At 43.5% G+C, this 16,817-nt stretch overlaps 1 protein-coding gene across 1 annotated transcript in view; it reads right to left on the minus strand.

The window, feature by feature from the left end:
- LOC112248539 (coronin-1C-A) overlaps positions 1-14,265 on the minus strand; it is a 56,335-nt gene extending 42,070 nt beyond the window's left edge. The window contains exon 1 of the mRNA XM_024417664.2: positions 14,111-14,265. The gene's annotated coding sequence lies outside the window, so the exon portion shown is untranslated. The remainder of the gene's footprint in view (positions 1-14,110) is intronic.
- Between the last annotated feature and the right edge of the window lie 2,552 nt (positions 14,266-16,817).

The following is a 16,817-nucleotide window of genomic DNA, read 5'->3' on the forward strand; positions in this document are numbered from 1 at the left end:
AGCATTTTAGCCACAGGCTTATGTACCTATTTTTCATAGGCACAAAAAGGGTGCACTAAGGAGTATTTCTGTCAGTATTAAAGCCCTTTTGTGGGGAAAAACTCATTCTGAGTGGCTGCACCCCTGGCTCCCCAGTGGCTGCACCCCTGGCTCCCCAGTGGCTGCACCCCTGGCTCCCCAGTGGCTGCACCCCTGGCCAGTCATGAGAAATCCATAGATTAGGAATTCCTTACATGAACTGTTACTCAGTGAAATCTTTGAAATTTTTGCATTTATATTTTTGTTCAGTGTAAATGTGCAATAGGCATAAAATAAGCATTTGTATAAGAAATTGGCAACGTTCTCATTCATGTAGATGGTTCAGCTGAAATTCTCACCCAGTAAATAAATCTGTTATCAAATGAGGGAGCTTTGGAAAACACACCTTTTCAAAAGTCAAAAATGAGCTGCCAATAAGCAGTAGCCTCCAAAAGCGTGACGATAACCTATTACCAGGCAAAAGTAAATGGGCCACTTTGTCTTAGTTTTTAACTAGGCCTACAGTTCCGTTTGAAACAGATAAGAGAATGCTGCCATCATTCCATCAGACTGCAAAGAAACCAAAACCCACTGCTTGCAGACAGGTGTGATACTGCAGTGTGGGTCTGTTCTCCTGGTTGCTGATTAGATTAAGCCATCGTTGACATTCATCAATTTAAAATCACCTCTACACCCGATTTGGCAACTAAACATGGACTTAACTTCAACAGATCAAATACGGTGTTGGTGAGGCAACCAGGTAAGGGAGTAGAAATTAGGTCCTACACGATAGAGCCAAATCACTTCTCCGGGACATCTAACTTCTACATCTTTGTAGTTTTAGTTTAATAGCCTTCGGAGGATGAGTCTCTCACTTAACTGACCTCCCTGAACTTCAGATCTGTGTAGTCTAGCTCTGATCTGCTGATATGATGCAAGACTGCCTGGCAGCACCAGGCTATCTACAATTCACACACTTTACTACCCATTCCCATTCTAATTGTCTTGCGAAGAAGGGCATGTGGTGGTGTCTGTCAGGCAAGAAGTTATTTATGTGGATGGGAGTGGCAAACAGTGACAGGCAGATATGCAACACTACTCCGCTGATAATAACCCTTGTGGAATACAAGCCCAGATCCTGGTGTAGGTTAGGTTAGACTTAACCTCCCATCACCAGCCTCAACATGCTAGAGCCATTCAGGCACACAGCTCACATATGCCTCCCTCATGCTGGAGCTAAAGGAAGGTTAGAACCTTGGCAGCAGGGCAACCAACAGTGGAAACATTCACAAATCAACCACCATTTCCTCTTGTCCAATCCCTCGTCCACAGAGTCATAACCAACCCAAACAGAAGCACCTTCTCCTGTTGATCCCCTCTGTTCTCATGCTTAAGGCTCAGCCGAGGCCACCCCTGTAGGGAAAAGTACATTAAAGATATTTTCCGATACTTTTTAGCCAGTAGTTCTGAAAGTAGAGCCCACGAGCCAAAAGTGTGCACCACGTCATTGCACGCTCTCTGGCACTGTGTGATTCTTATTATCTGTCATTATCTAAGGGGCTGAAGCTCATTGGCTAAACTAATTTGCTAGGGGCTGGCCCACGTCAGGGTAAATGTAGGGTGTGGGGGGCGCTGCACAGCTTCCAGAAAACAGTCGCCTTTAAAGTAGGGATTTCATGGCTAATTGCGGTAAGGCAGTAATTCTGCTCATAGATAAGCCATGCATGAACTAAACATTGATACATCCAACCCAAAGCTGATGGTTAAAACATTTTTTAAACTTAGTACGTCACCAAAGGCACCAGAGCATGTCTAACAGTAACATACACAAAACAAACCCGTTGAGTGTGTGCGTTCTGAGAGACTGAGAAGAGCAAGGACGACGCTATAAGGAGGGTTATCATGTATGGATAACATGATGCTTATTCCGCTTTTTCCACACAAAACTCTGTATAAAGTGATGCTATAACAGCTGTATGGAACAATATGGCCACAACAACACTTTGGCTAACGCTTCAAGATTTGTTCCATGCTCCTCTGTCTTTTCACACAATATGATTGTGTGCTGCTGATATATAAACTGATTGAGTGAAAAAGAGAAAAAAAACAGGTAATGTAAACAATCAAGCGTATTGTCCTGCCAAAAGCATAAACACATTGTAGTGAGTGAGATAGGACAGGCATTAAGCCAACTGGGAGCTGTAGGGAATTACCACATAATTTAGACATTTGGACAGAAACTTGGGAGAGAAAAAAAATGCCTCAAATGTCCTTAATGACGTTTGAGGTTTTGGCATGGTGGCCTGCACAGTTTGAGCCCTCTTGGTGTGGTCTGAAGGTTGCCTAATACCCATCAGCTTTAGGTGAAGTCACAGCGGGCAGTTTTCCCCTTTTTCACACCATCATGCCGATCTAGACCATACTGTACTAGTGCAGTAGGCCTACAGCTCTTCGAACCAAGCTGAGGACATACAAGACCCCAGTCTCGTATGTCCTCATTATCCAAGACTGAGGGAACACAGAGTGGAAACAGCCTGCTTACAGCAGCCCAGTACAGAGCATTGCAACAACCTGTATGAGTTTCCATCAAGCTGCCTGAACCTGCAGATTCCATACGGACAGCTTGCGATCCAATGCAGATCACACGCACTCCAACTCCAGAAATAACACTATCTTAAGAAGGTATGATAAAGGAAGACATGTAGACGCCAGACATTTTAGTCCTCTATGGTGCCAAGTTGTCAGTGTGGTAGAAATTGTGCACAAAACAGCTTTATTCAGGAACAAACCGTGGTGTCCATGTTTAATAGGAAGGAAATACTCATTTAGGGCCACTCCAAGTGTTCAATTAAAGCCACTCTCCTCACACCGGGTCTGATGGCACCATATGGTCCCTTGGCTGAAGGAAGCCAACTCTAGAATGGGGAGGCAATCATTAACTGGCAGTCCACTGTGAACAGCAGAGCTCACCAGGGTCCTGGCTCAGTCAGAGCAGAGCCTGGTTGTTCCCCAGAATGTGAGGGACCATGGCTAATTAGCACAGTAAACCAAAATCAGTCTCGTTAGAGCGCATAGATGCCGAGTGGGTACATTTGATACCTGTTCCATTACGACAGAAGTACAGTTAAATAAATAACGTCAACAGGGTTCCTCTCCGTCGGCAGTGATTCATCTGCTGCTAACAGACAACACTTTCCAGGTCTACTACACATCATCCACAGATGGATGAGTAGGATGAAACGATGCATGGATAATGAGCGTTTTGTTCCTGCAGTGACAGGACCTCCACCAGCAGAGCAGCCCCAGCTACCCTCCTGCTCATCACAGGCCTCGTCTGTCCAACCCAATGAACCATAGAGCCCCCTCATAGTCAGACAAACATCCTGCTGTTCCAGTTCGGTCTCCACACTGGTCTGCCTGACCTGAATGCATAATGACCACAATCTCCATCCCTGGCGAGGAGCAATTCACGCTGGGACATTCTGCTATGCGTTGCGCCCCCTGCATCAGGGGTCAATGCAGGGCCATGTCTACAGATATTGGCAGTTGGCAGATATGCTGCGAGCTAGCTGAGGCTGGGACATCTTTGACTGAGACAGCAAGAGTGGAGAAGCGTTCTCTCAGTTCAGTAAGGACGTGCTTGACAGGCTGACTCTGTTTGGCCAAATGAACCATTTGTCAGTTTTAGCCTAATTTGTGAGTCAGCCATCCCTATAGTTGAGACTGGACACCCTGCCAAGTCACAGCAAGGTCTCCAGGCCATGTTTACAAACACTGAGACGCTGCTTAGCAACATCAGTAAAATACCAGCCAAGGAATGTTTAAAAACGTAACATTTATGAGAGAAGGTGCAGCCATAAACAAACAGCACAGTGAATTAAACCCTATGTCCATGAGTAGTATTTGAAGGCAAGCTGCTGTCAGATCAGTTCTGTTTAACAGGTATTATATCACATAGAGCGGAATGCCCAACTTCATGCCAAGAATTAGGCCACACACAGATAACACTTTTCTCCAAACAAAAAGACAGGGAACGTTTTGATAAAAAGGCTATTTGACCTCTAAAACGAAGGAAAGAAAAGTTGTTTCATGGCATTATGCAAACTTCTCCACATGTAAAAGAAAACATTTAAGGGGCTACATTAATTAGGCTACTGCTCTGAGGACAACAGAGAGCCAGACTGGCAGTAGATTGATGTGATATTCAGTACCAGTCAAAAGTTTGGACACACCTACTCATTAAAAGGGTTTATTTATTTTTACCATTTTCTACATTATATAATAGTGACGACTTAAACACATTTGGAATCATGTAGTCACCCAAAAAGGGTTATGCAAATCTAAATATATTTTATATTTGAGATTCTTCAAACAGCCACCCTTTGCCTTGATGATAGCTTGGCATTCTCTCAACCAGCTTCAAGAGGAATGCTTTTCCAACAGTCTTGAAGGAGTTCCAACATACGCGAAGCACTTGTTGGCTGCTTTTCCATTACTCTGGGGTCCAACTCATCCCAAACCAACAGTCTCATCCCAAACCATCTAAATTTGGTTGAGGTCCGGGGATTGTGGAGCCCAGGTCATCTGATGCAGCACTCCATCACTCTCCTTCTTGGTCAAATACCCCTTACAAAGCCTGGAGGTGGGTTGGGTCATTGTTCTGTTGAAAAACAAAATGAGTGGGACTAAGACCAAACCAGATGGGATGGTGTATCGCTGCAGAATGCTGTGGTAGCCATGCTGGTTAAGTGTGCCTTGAATTCTAAATAAATCAGACAGTGTCACCAGCAAAGCACACCCACACCATAACACCACCATTATTGGTGTCCTTTAGTAGTGGTTTATTTGCAGCAATTCGACCATGAAGGCCTGATTCACACAGTCTCCTCTGAACAGTTGAGATGTGCGTTACTTGAACTCTGAAGCATTTATTAGCCATTTCTGAGGCTGGTAACTCTGCAGCAGAGGTAACTCTGGGTCTTCCATTCCTGTGGTGGTCCTCATGAGAGCCAGGGTCATCGTCGTACTAGATGGTTTTTGCGACTGCACATGAGGAAACCTTCAAAATCGAAATTTTCCGTATTGACTGAACTTCATGTCATAAAGTAATGGACTGTATTTTCTCTTTGCTTATTTCAGCTGTTCTTGCCATAATATGGACTTGGTCGGTTACCAAATAGGGCCGTTCTGTATACCCCCCTACATCGTCACAACACAACTGATTGGCTCAAACGCATTAAGGAGGAAAGAAATTCCACAAATGAACATTTAAGACACACTGGGATTTTACAACTGTGGTATGTGACAGTGATAGCAGAGTGGGCGGTGGAGGTTAGGTGTGTAACAGAGCTCGGTCAGACAGTCTTGCATGACGGAGCACCGTAGCCTGGCTATCCTATCCTCTACAGGAGGATATCACATACTTCCTGCTCCACACAGCATCCTCAGTCACCACTGGTGGTGGATAGATTAAATCAACCAGTCTCCAGGCTGGACCTGCACTACTGTATTCAGTCCTCAAGGGCTCTCATCTGAATGCATATGTCAAGGTTAACAAATACAATAGAGCACCAACATGAGTAGAGGTACTGGTGCTTGATTGCCAAAATTCCAAAGGATAATTTTAACCTATGAGGCCCAAAACTGCCTCATACCGGACAAACAAAAGTGGCAGCCACGAGTTCATCGGACTCTGTGGAAGTAGATAAAGTGCCTCATTGCCAAAATCCCAAAGTATCCCTCTAAAGGTTAGCCAGGGCTGGGTTCTCTGATAGCGATGGAACATAGGCTTACGAGTGTTTAATTGGATGCATCGTTCCAACAATGGCCGAATATAACATGTTTCCCAAAACACCACCAACACACCTTCGCTAAGTGCGTCATTGAAGTATGTGTCAATACTGATAGGATTGAAAGACAGAAAGCTGATCCGAGAGCAGCGCTATTAAAATCTAGCCTTAACATTATAACTATTCCACAATACTGATGACAGATCAGCTCCAAACTGGATCAAGCTAACTAGTGGCTTGAGCCGGCCAGTCTGGGCCTCATCTGCCTAGTAACCCCACCAGCGGGGCGACAGAGGGTTGTTACCAATCCGAGTCTCAGCCATGTGTCACTGTTCCTGAGGGTGCCTTGTCATTCCCTCTACTGTCTCCTGGGTCATGTGGTTCACTGATCGTAGGACAGGCCAGTCAGATCACGGAGATGTCAGATCTCTCAACATCAAGTGATGTTGAAAGACAGGAGGACCACCAAGGATCACACCATGGCTTTGGCTGCCACTGATAGGCCAGGACCCTCAGCCTGAGGAAATGACTAGCAGGAAATGGAACCAGGGCAACTTTTTTGAATCCTTCTCTTCATACCACTACTTCAGCCTATTCCCCCTTTCCTTGAGAGCACAGAGAGTTAGAGGACTCCACTCCCCTCTACCAAACAGTCAAAGTGGAGTGCTGGGGAGTGGGGACTGCTGCCTTCTATTAAACCAAGGCACATTGTTATGCTCTGACATAAGGCTGGGAAGCAGTTACTGAAAAAGAGGTGAAGAGAGTCAAAAAGAGGAGTGCGAGACCTTGTAGTTGCCCGGAGGGAACGCCTTTTATTTCTCTTGCAGCTCAGTCACAATCTAACACCATACATGGTTATGTTCATGCATCACAATTAGGCCTACTACTACAGGTTGTTTTCTGCATAGAAATTCTCAGGCAGGCAGCCTATTGTCTGAACAGTAAAACTAATTTGGGATGGAAAAGTTTAAACTTAAGACTAAAACCAGACAGATGTAGAAAATATAAAATGGACCCATTTATTTTTGAAATAAGATCTGAGAACTAAGTCACCAAAATAAAAGCAAGACAAGGAGAATTTAAAAATCGCTATTTAAAAATAAAAAAAAGTACAATGTTTGAGTCACTCAGATCACATACGGCATGGCATAATGTATTATTTCAGGAAATAGGCTACATTGTCACTGCGGCTAACAGGAGTGACAAACAGTGATCAGTGATTGCACCATTGGCCACGCCCAGTCACACCCACCACCTAAGCCCCATTTTGATGCAGAAGAAAACCCTGTTCTAACAGCATGGTTACCTCATTCTGTCTACAGCTATCAGTGCCAAAACTGGTTTGTCAATAAGAAGCCTGCAACGCTAATACTGCCCCACCCAGACAATGTTCCACATGGATCGCTGCAAAACAATACAAACAAGGAAATAGAGACAATATCAGGCTGGGGGAAAGGTTGGTTTACTGATCTGAATCCTGAGTAAAGGGAAATTGGACACAGACATGGAAATGAGGAGGAAGGGCCATATCCTGTTTGATCCCAAATCCCCCCCACCCACACTGACAGATCAGGTCAGCATCCTCTCTGCTTTAAAGTCCCAGCATGTCTCTCCCTCTCTACATGTGAGAGCCACTGACAATATAAGAGAAGGGACTTTACAAAGTACATGGTACAGTACATGGGGTATTGGCAGGAGGTCAACCAAAGCCAAGGTGAACAATGTCAATCCAAATAGATTTCACAATTTTCTTTCAACATACACTCACTACATAGTGGTTACTTGGGAACCAGACCGGTGCTGATGTTATCAAGCACTCAATTTCATAGCTCACTGCAGGGATCACCAGCAAGATTTGACCAGGAAATCCCAACAACACACACAGGCTCTATGTGAAGAAGAGAGTAAAGTCAGCCAAGGAAAGAGATCAGAATTAGAAAAGGACCAAATATGATGGAACCACTTCATAACACACAGCATCAAAATTGGAATCTGTTCAATCACTAGGCTATATTCACATCACACATTGGTATGGATTCAAACTCAAGAGAGAAAAACTTGCCAAAAGTGGCCAATAAAATAGGGCACAGAAAAAGAGGAAGAAAAGGAGCAATGACCATGTTTTTCAAACACCTGACATGTCAGAATTTAACCAGGACTGTGTGTGTTCTTTACAAGTTATGAAATATGTTCCATTTGGTAATTTTGTCAATTGAAAGCTATTTGCCCAGAGGATACTAGTGATTTACAAAGTTAAGCAGAGAGAGCTTATTTTGTTGACAGATACAAGGCCTCGCGTCCTCAACTGACAGGACGAGCTAAATGGCTATGACATCAAGGAAAGCAAAGCCACAACCTATTTGATGATGAAATGCATAATAACTACACCACATGCTATATCTGTATGGTATTTGTTTGCCATCTGTTTGTCAGTGAGTGCACATTAAGTATCTCTAATTAAATAACATACCAACAATTAACCACATAGCCACCACACTGGAGTGGCCCCTCTCTTGCCACAGAGTCTGCCATCCATGTTGTCCCAAGGCTTTTCTTTCTGTACCATCACCTCAATGCTCTCCATGTACTTTTGCCACGCAGAACGCATGGAGAGATACCAAACATGAAATCTCTTTCCTGTAACCAAAGCCACAGTGAACCACTGTAATCCAATTCCATCTACATTCCACCGCTTTTCTTAAATGAGATAAGGTGCTGCTTTTTCACCCCTCTCTGCCCCTGGGTGACCATGTGGCCTGTGCTCTGCTTGTTGTAAAATACCATGCGGGCACAATGTCTGCAGCGCAGTTCAATGGAATGTTGAATTATTTGACAAAACATGGGACTGGGAGGACAAAGGCCAAGAATAATGTATCCTGCAAAATACAGACAAAGCCAGTGCAAAAAGACGAGACACTGGAACTGATCCACTCATCTCCCTACCTATCTAGGCTTGGACGAGTCAGACATTTCAAACAATGTTCAAATGGCACATCAAATGTCAAGTAAGGACAAGGCAGCATTCGCCATTTCACCTTGATTTTTCAAACTGGAACGTCAGGATCCATTACAGGATCTTGCCAGGGTCTAGCCTAAACTATAACAATGAAACATGTAAAATGTCTCAAATGAAGGCCTTCGTCTAAGCATGCACTAATCCCATTTCATTCCAATACATGAGAGCCCACGCCACCAATCCTATAAAACTACTTAAATCAGGACAGGCTTTAGACAGACCACCTAGGCCTAGGTTAAATGTTACCATCACAGCACAGGATTTAAAGGTGCAAGGTTCTGTTGTGTTACATCCACCAAGACAATGAACCCAATTGAATGAGGCAAAAAAAAAAAAAAAAAAAAAAAACTGTGGGCAATAGTTGCAATGAAACAATTATTTTTGACCAGAAGAATACACCACAGAAATCATGCTGAATGGTGTGCTCATCCAATCCATGCATGATCCTGGTCACTTACCAAGTAAGTCACATCTGCAGTGCATCCAGAAAGTATTCACACCCCTTGACTTTTCCCACACATGTTAGGTGGGATTCAAATGTATGTCATTTTTTTTGTCAACCATCTATACATAATACTCTAGGTCAAAGGGAAAAACATTCTAACCCTAACCCTTGATTACAAGTATTAAACATGTTAGAATCATCTTTGGCAGCAATTACAGCTGTGTGTCTTTCAAGGTAAGTCTTTAAGAGCTTTGCACACCTGGATTGGACAATATTTGCATTATTATTTTTTAAATTCTTCAAGTCCTGTCAAGTTGGTTGTTGATCATTGCTAGACAGCCATTTAAGTCTTGCCATAGATTTAAGCAGATTTCAAAACAATAACTAGGCCACCCAGGAACTTTCAACGTCATCTTGGTAAGGTTATTGCCCTGCTGAAAGGTGAATGGCTGCCAGTGTTTGTTGGAAAGCAGACAACCAGGTTTGGCCTGTGCTTAGCTCTATTCAGTTTTAACTCCCTTGGGGATGATAAGCATACCCATAACATGATGCAGCCACCACCATGCTTATAAATATGAAGAGCGGTACTCAGAGATGTGTTGGATGTTCCCTAAACATTACACTTTGTATTCAGGGCATAGTTGATTTCTTTGCCACATTATTTGCAGTTTTACTTATTGCAAACAGGAATATTTGTATTCTGTACAGGCTTCCTTTTCACTCTCATTTAGGTTAGTATTGTGGAGTAACTACAATGATGTTGATCCATCCTAAGTTTCTCTCCAATCACAGCCTTTATACTATGTAACCGTTTTAAAAACACCATGGGCCTCATGGTGAAATCCTTGAGCTGTTTCCTTCCTCTCTGGCAACCGAGTTAGGAAGGACACCTGTATCTTTGTAGTGACTGGGTGTATTGCTACACCACCCAAAGTGTAATTAATAACTTCACCATGCTCAAAAGGCTATTCAATGTCTGCCCTTCTTTGCGAGGTATTCGAAAACCTACCTGATCTTTGTGGTTGAATCTGTGTTTGAAATTCACTGATAAACTGAGGGACCTTAAAGATAATTGCATGTGTAGGGTACAGAAATTAGGCTTTGGTTCAAAACTCCATCCTACTTATTCTGACTAAAGAAAAATGTATTCTTAACATATTTAGGGGTTGAATACTTAACATTGCAGCTTTTCATTTTTAATTGTAAAACCATAATTCCTCTTTTACATTATGGGGTATTGTGTGAAGTACAGTGACAAAACATCCATTTTAAATTCAGGCAGTAAAAACAAAATGTGGAAAAAGTCAGAAAGTGTGAATACTTTAGGAAGGCACTGTAGTTAGACACATCACATGCTATCTTGCCATCACCCTCAAGTTCAACAAATCTCAGAGCAGGTTTGGCAGCACACAGAAGAGGGCAAAGGAAATGCAGCGGACAAAAATACCATTATGCTGCGTTTAGATGAGGGATGCAAAAACCATCATACCAGTTGGTATAGCAGGATAAGAAAGCAAGACAGAGGGTGACTGCAAAAGCAAGCCAGCACAACTGTATGCATTACTATGGTGATTTCAGTAAACAAACAGTGCAAATCAACATCCAGTAGAAAACAACGTTATGGCAGATGGCAAAGTTTAAATATTTGAACTGGCGGCAAGTCCCATCTACCGTGCCGGCTGACGGCATTTACCATGTACGCTCATGAAAACAATGACATCTGGTTCGCCGTCTATCTCATACCATCTAAAACGCAGCATTAAACTTGGTGTCCCACAAAAAAGGATACTATTGGCAAGACGCCAACACCTTTCCGTGATGGGTCATGTTTACAGCACCAAGGTCCAAGTGCCTAAACAAACAAAGAGACAATCTTCATCCTATTTTACGCACTTATGTAAAACTCCTGCTGGCTATGCTGTTAATCACTGGATGGAATACATTTATCATGCACCTGTGTGAGGGTTAGGAGTTATAAAAACTGTTTGTCATAGTGCATCATGACTGAATCATTAATGGTGTTGGGTGTGATAATCCCATCTTTGAATCTTTAGTAACATTGTGTACAAAATCTGAAAGTCAAATCTAAACAAACCCTGTGTCTTTAAAAATCATATTTGTACTTTAAATCCATGATTAAACCACCTTTTGTCTATTATGCTTTTTTTAAATGTTTACATTTTTTTACCATTTGCCTAGTCTGTTTATTTGAACAAGTGTTATTTCTGTATATAAAACATGCCCGTTTGGTTTAAAAAAACATCTGAATATAATAAATCTGTGTTAGTCTACAAATAAACAACCAGCAAGAACTCTGAGCACAGAGCAGGTGTGCATGATGATTTGACACCTCCACAGTGCAGAAAGAAATTGGCTGAATAAACCACCAAAAGTAATGTGTAGGGCTGTAGGCTTAATTAGTTGCTTATGTGTACTCCCAATCGTTATCAAAATCCTATTTAAAGTTTAATCATTTAATTTTCCTGTAGAGTTGTCGTCTCAGGAGGAAGGCATAACCTCGTCACCTTGGTGATGTGGACTCAGATGCATCTTGCACAGAGAACCTGACACTGACTTAATGTAGAACATGTTAACAGAGGTTTGCATTCTAAATTACCAATAGCCAGAATTGCTACCTGAAAATGTGTGCTCTTGTTGTGTTCTCGTGAATTTCTTAAGGACCTTCATCTTGGAATACATTCATACAAATGCGGATGGAGAAGAGGGGTGTTAGTGGGGTCGGCGACATTGAGTCCTCTCTCCACGAATCCCAAACCACCCCCACGTCCCTACCAAATCTCTCAGAGGGCCCTTCGTTGTCATGTGTAGCTGACTGAACTCACAGGGTGGTGACTTCCAGAGAGTGGCAAGGGGATCAATAAACCAATCAACTTCGGGACACATCGTGACTTGAATGGTGCAATTCATGTTCCACTTTTAATTAAAATGTCATACTTGTTTTATTATTTAACAAATGCACGTGACATTATTAGGCACGCCTCTCCATTATTTTGTATCAAATTGCTTAAACTCCAACCACATCGCAGTGCATGTCGGGATAGCACTTAGCTCTGAAGCCTTCAGCCTTGATGGCTTGGCGGAAGAGGCTATCGGAGAGTCTAATTATAACCCTCGATAATGTTCACTCACTCAGCTTTGGGACACTTGTGCATTATGGTGGAGACTCACATGAATGCGCAAATGGAAGGGCAAGGGAGTGCTTTGGGATTCAGTACCTCTCTCCCTGCTGCATCCTCTGTAGCCTAACACTTCCTTGCATCTCACACTTAATTTCCCTCTGCATTCTGACCCACTTCCTCTCCTAGCAGAGCTATAGGAGGCAGGGGAGAGACTTCTAAGGAAACGACGGTGTGATCTGAGGGGCCAGCCAGCCCGAGGTTGATGTGTCCTGACATCCAGACCAAACATGACCGTGGTGTTAACATGCGCCCCTCAGGTCCGACTGACAGCTAGCAATGGCCAGTCCTGCACCCACGACTCAAACTCAATCTCTCCAATGGAAGGGAACTCCCAAGCTACTTACGAACAAAACTATTTGAATAAAAGTGTGTTGAGGGGGATCAAGGCTAATAATTTATAGGCAAGTCACTTTGTTCTGAAAACCAAAATCCAGTAAAAATCTAAATGGCCTGTCAAAAGGTCAAAATGCTACTTAACAGACTGAAAAGTGTAAATGCTGATAAAAGCTATGGCTGTTCAACACATCTAGCCAAGTCACAAAAGTAGGTTGGCATTATACATGGCCATCCATGGTGACCCATCACCGCGCGCCCGCTGCTGCTAGAAGGTAAGCAATAGAGGAATGTTTATGGGGATACAAAAATACAGATAAATCGGATACAAAATCATAACGTCTTTATGGTCTCACTAAAATATATCTTTATCCACTTAATTTGACCCAATCGATCGTTGAAACATAGCTGTGTCGGTAGCGCAGCTATGCTTTGCCTTGACCCCCCCTTCCCTTTTGCTGAGTATTATTCAGCTGCAAGTAACGTTAGACTTGCTAGTACATTATTCGTTCTCCCTTGGTCTTCCTGACTACACCAAACAAATTAGAATGACAGAATATTATTTTTCCAGACATAAGACAAGTCTCATCTCAAGAAAGCTCCGTCAGAATTAAACGTAACGTTATTAGCCTATTCCTCGAACTATTTAAAATAAAGTGGTGCAATCATTGCAACTATGTTCTTAAAAAAAGAACGACACTTCTGCGGGAACAATGCGCTTCCGTCAGGGAATGATTGTATCGGTGGACAAAATACTTTGATTTGATTGTACTCAAAATTATTACAAACACACCCAACTGACATTGCGTGCTGAACGCTGAATGAAGCTCTCTGAATCAAGACTTTCCAGTTACCTAAATATTCTCTAATTTCGTTCAGTTTGACGCTAAATTACATTACCGTCTTCATCCTCTTATTTTTAGTGGAACCGCAGGTTAGTTTGGTTCATCAGATACGATGACGTTGTCGTGGCTAATATACCCCACCCCAACTGGCTGCTGGACTGGCCATTCATTCCGCATAGAGGCTATCATAAATATTAGAGAAACAAGGTAGCTAACTAGCAGACATCACCTAACTTAGCTAGGTAGCAAACTCATTGACGTTGAAAACGTGGCGATCCTAATTCAGCTAGCCAATGTTAACTGTACTAGCTAGCTAACGTTAGCTTTCTTAACTGAACCCAAGCAATTGCCTCGCTAACGTCACTTAACTAAAACGTACACGGCACAGTTGAATACAATCAACCAAGCAGGAATGACGCTAACTGTGTGTACAATATTAGTAAACATAAAGCAACAAGACGTACCTTCCAGATCAAAGTTTTTTTTTTTTTTAAATATCCCTGACTGTTGAATTATCTTAAATAGAACTCCCGACGTTTATCCAGCTGAAGCCGCTGACAACTCGCCTAGTGCTCTCTTTTCCCCTGTCACTGCTGCACCGGATACAACGCCCGCCCCCTGTCCCCGCCTCAGTTATGGCTTGCCCAGGCATTTTTGGACAAGAGCACCCAGTGGTGTCATAATACCCATAAAACCTAGCGGTCAAACTGGAAATAGGGCCAATCGTTTTTCCCTTAGAGAATTTTAGAAACACCTAACATAAGGTCTGTGATTCATGTAAGCTTACCCTGGCATGACGTTTTTCATAACAATATAAAATCTCTCTCGGACAAGGTGACTTTTATCAATATATTCAGCTCTTTTTATTCTCAGATATGACAATTAGTATCGAAGTAGACCTCATGCAAACTCCTGCACGTCATCTCTAGCCGACAACTTTGCTAAGTGGTAGTGTCAATTTAAAACTTGCACAAGCCAGTTAAATAATTGTCCATGTAAAGAAATGTAACAAAATTAATTATTACATTTAGTTATTAGATAGTTGATCCAGAGACTCTTACATTTGCCTCAATTCGCCAGTCTTGTCCAGATCATAATGACAAATGTAGTTCTTCATGGTCGCCACATTATCAGCAAATTAGCATTTCATTTTTGGAGGGTAAATACAGGCAAATAAATTGAAGTCACTTTGTCCTAGAGAGATACACAGTTATCAAAACGTCACTCCAGTGTAAGCCTCCAGGAAACACAGCCCTTATTTTGCAAACTGGAATCTCTACATCCTGAGGCTGCATTCATTGTAGCTGGGGATTTTAACAAGGCTAATCTGAAAACAAGACTCCCTAAATTGTATCAGCATATCGATTGCGCAACTAGGGCTGAAAAAACCCTGGATCATTGTTACTCTAACTTCCGCAACGCATGTAAGGCCCTGCCCCGCCCTCCTTTCGGAAAAGCTGACCACGACTCCATTTTGCTGATCCCTGCCTACAGATAGAAACTAAAACAAGAAGCTCCCACGCTGAGGTCTGTCCAACGCTGGTCCGATCAAGCTGATTCCACACTCCAAGACTGCTTCCATCACGTGGACTGGGATATGTTTCGACAAGCGTCAGATAACAACATTGACGAATACGCTGATTCGGTGTGCGAGTTCATTAGAACGTGCGTTGAAGATGTCGTTCCCATAGCAACGATTAAAACATTCCCTAACCAGAAACCGTGGATTGATGGCAGCATTCGCATGAAACTGAAAGCGCGAACCACTGCTTTTAATCAGGGCAAGGTGACTGGTAACATGACCGAATACAAACAGTGCAGCTATTCCCTCCGCAAGGCTATCAAACAAGCTAAGCGTCAGTATAGAGACAAAGTAGAATCTCAATTCAACGGCTCAGACGCAAGAGGTATGTGGCAGGGTCTACAGTCAATCACGGACTACAAGAAGAAAACCAGCCCAGTCACGGACCAGGATGTCTTGCTCCCAAGCAGACTAAATAACTTTTTTGCCCGCTTTGAGGACAATACAGTGCCACTGACATGGCCTGCAACGAAAACATGCAAACTCTCCTTCACTGCAGCCGAGGTGAGTAAAACATTTAAACGTGTTAACCCTCGCAAGGCTGCAGGCCCAGACGGCATCCCCAGCCACGCCCTCAGAGCATGCGCAGACCAGCTGGCCAGTGTGTTCACGGACATATTCAATCAATCCCTATACCAGTCTGCTGTTCCCACATGCTTCAAGAGGGCCACCATTGTTCCTGTTCCCAAGAAAGCTAAGGTAACTGAGCTAAACGACTACCGCCCCGTAGCACTCCCGTCATCATGAAGTGCTTTGAGAGACTAGTCAAGGACCATATCACCTCCACCCTACCTGACACCCTAGACCCACTCCAATTTGCTTACCGCCCAAATAGGTCCACAGACGATGCAATCTCAACCACACTGCACACTGCCCTAACCCATCTGGACAAGAGGAATACCTATGTGAGAATGCTGTTCATCGACTACAGCTCGGCATTCAACACCATAGTACCCTCCAAGCTCGTCATCAAGCTCGAGACCCTGGGTCTCGACCCCGCCCTGTGCAACTGGGTACTGGACTTCCTGACGGGCCGCCCCCAGGTGGTGAGGGTAGGCAACAACATCTCCACCCCGCTGATCCTCAACACTGGGGCCCCACAAGGGTGCGTTCTGAGCCCTCTCCTGTACTCCCTGTTCACCCACGACTGCGTGGCCACGCACGCTCCAACTCAATCATCAAGTTTGCGGACGACACAACAGTGGTAGGCTTGATTACCAACAACGACGAGACGGCCTACAGGGAGGAGGTGAGGGCCCTCGGAGTGTGGTGTCAGGAAAATAACCTCGCACTCAACGTCAACAAAACTAAGGAGATGATTGTGGACTTCAGGAAACAGCAGAGGGAACACCCCCCTATCCACATCGATGGAACAGTAGTGGAGAGGGTAGTAAGTTTTAAGTTCCTCGGCATACACATCACAGACAAACTGAATTGGTCCACTCACACAGACAGCATCGTGAAGAAGGCGCAGCAGCGCCACTTCAACCTCAGGAGGCTGAAGAAATTCGGCTTGTCACCAAAAGCACTCAAACTTCTACAGATGCACAATCGAGAGCATCCTGGCGGGCTGTATCACCGCCTGGTAC

The sequence above is a fragment of the Oncorhynchus tshawytscha genome, linkage group LG04, assembly GCF_018296145.1.
Source record: "Oncorhynchus tshawytscha isolate Ot180627B linkage group LG04, Otsh_v2.0, whole genome shotgun sequence".
In the NCBI taxonomy this organism is placed as follows: domain Eukaryota; kingdom Metazoa; phylum Chordata; class Actinopteri; order Salmoniformes; family Salmonidae; genus Oncorhynchus; species Oncorhynchus tshawytscha.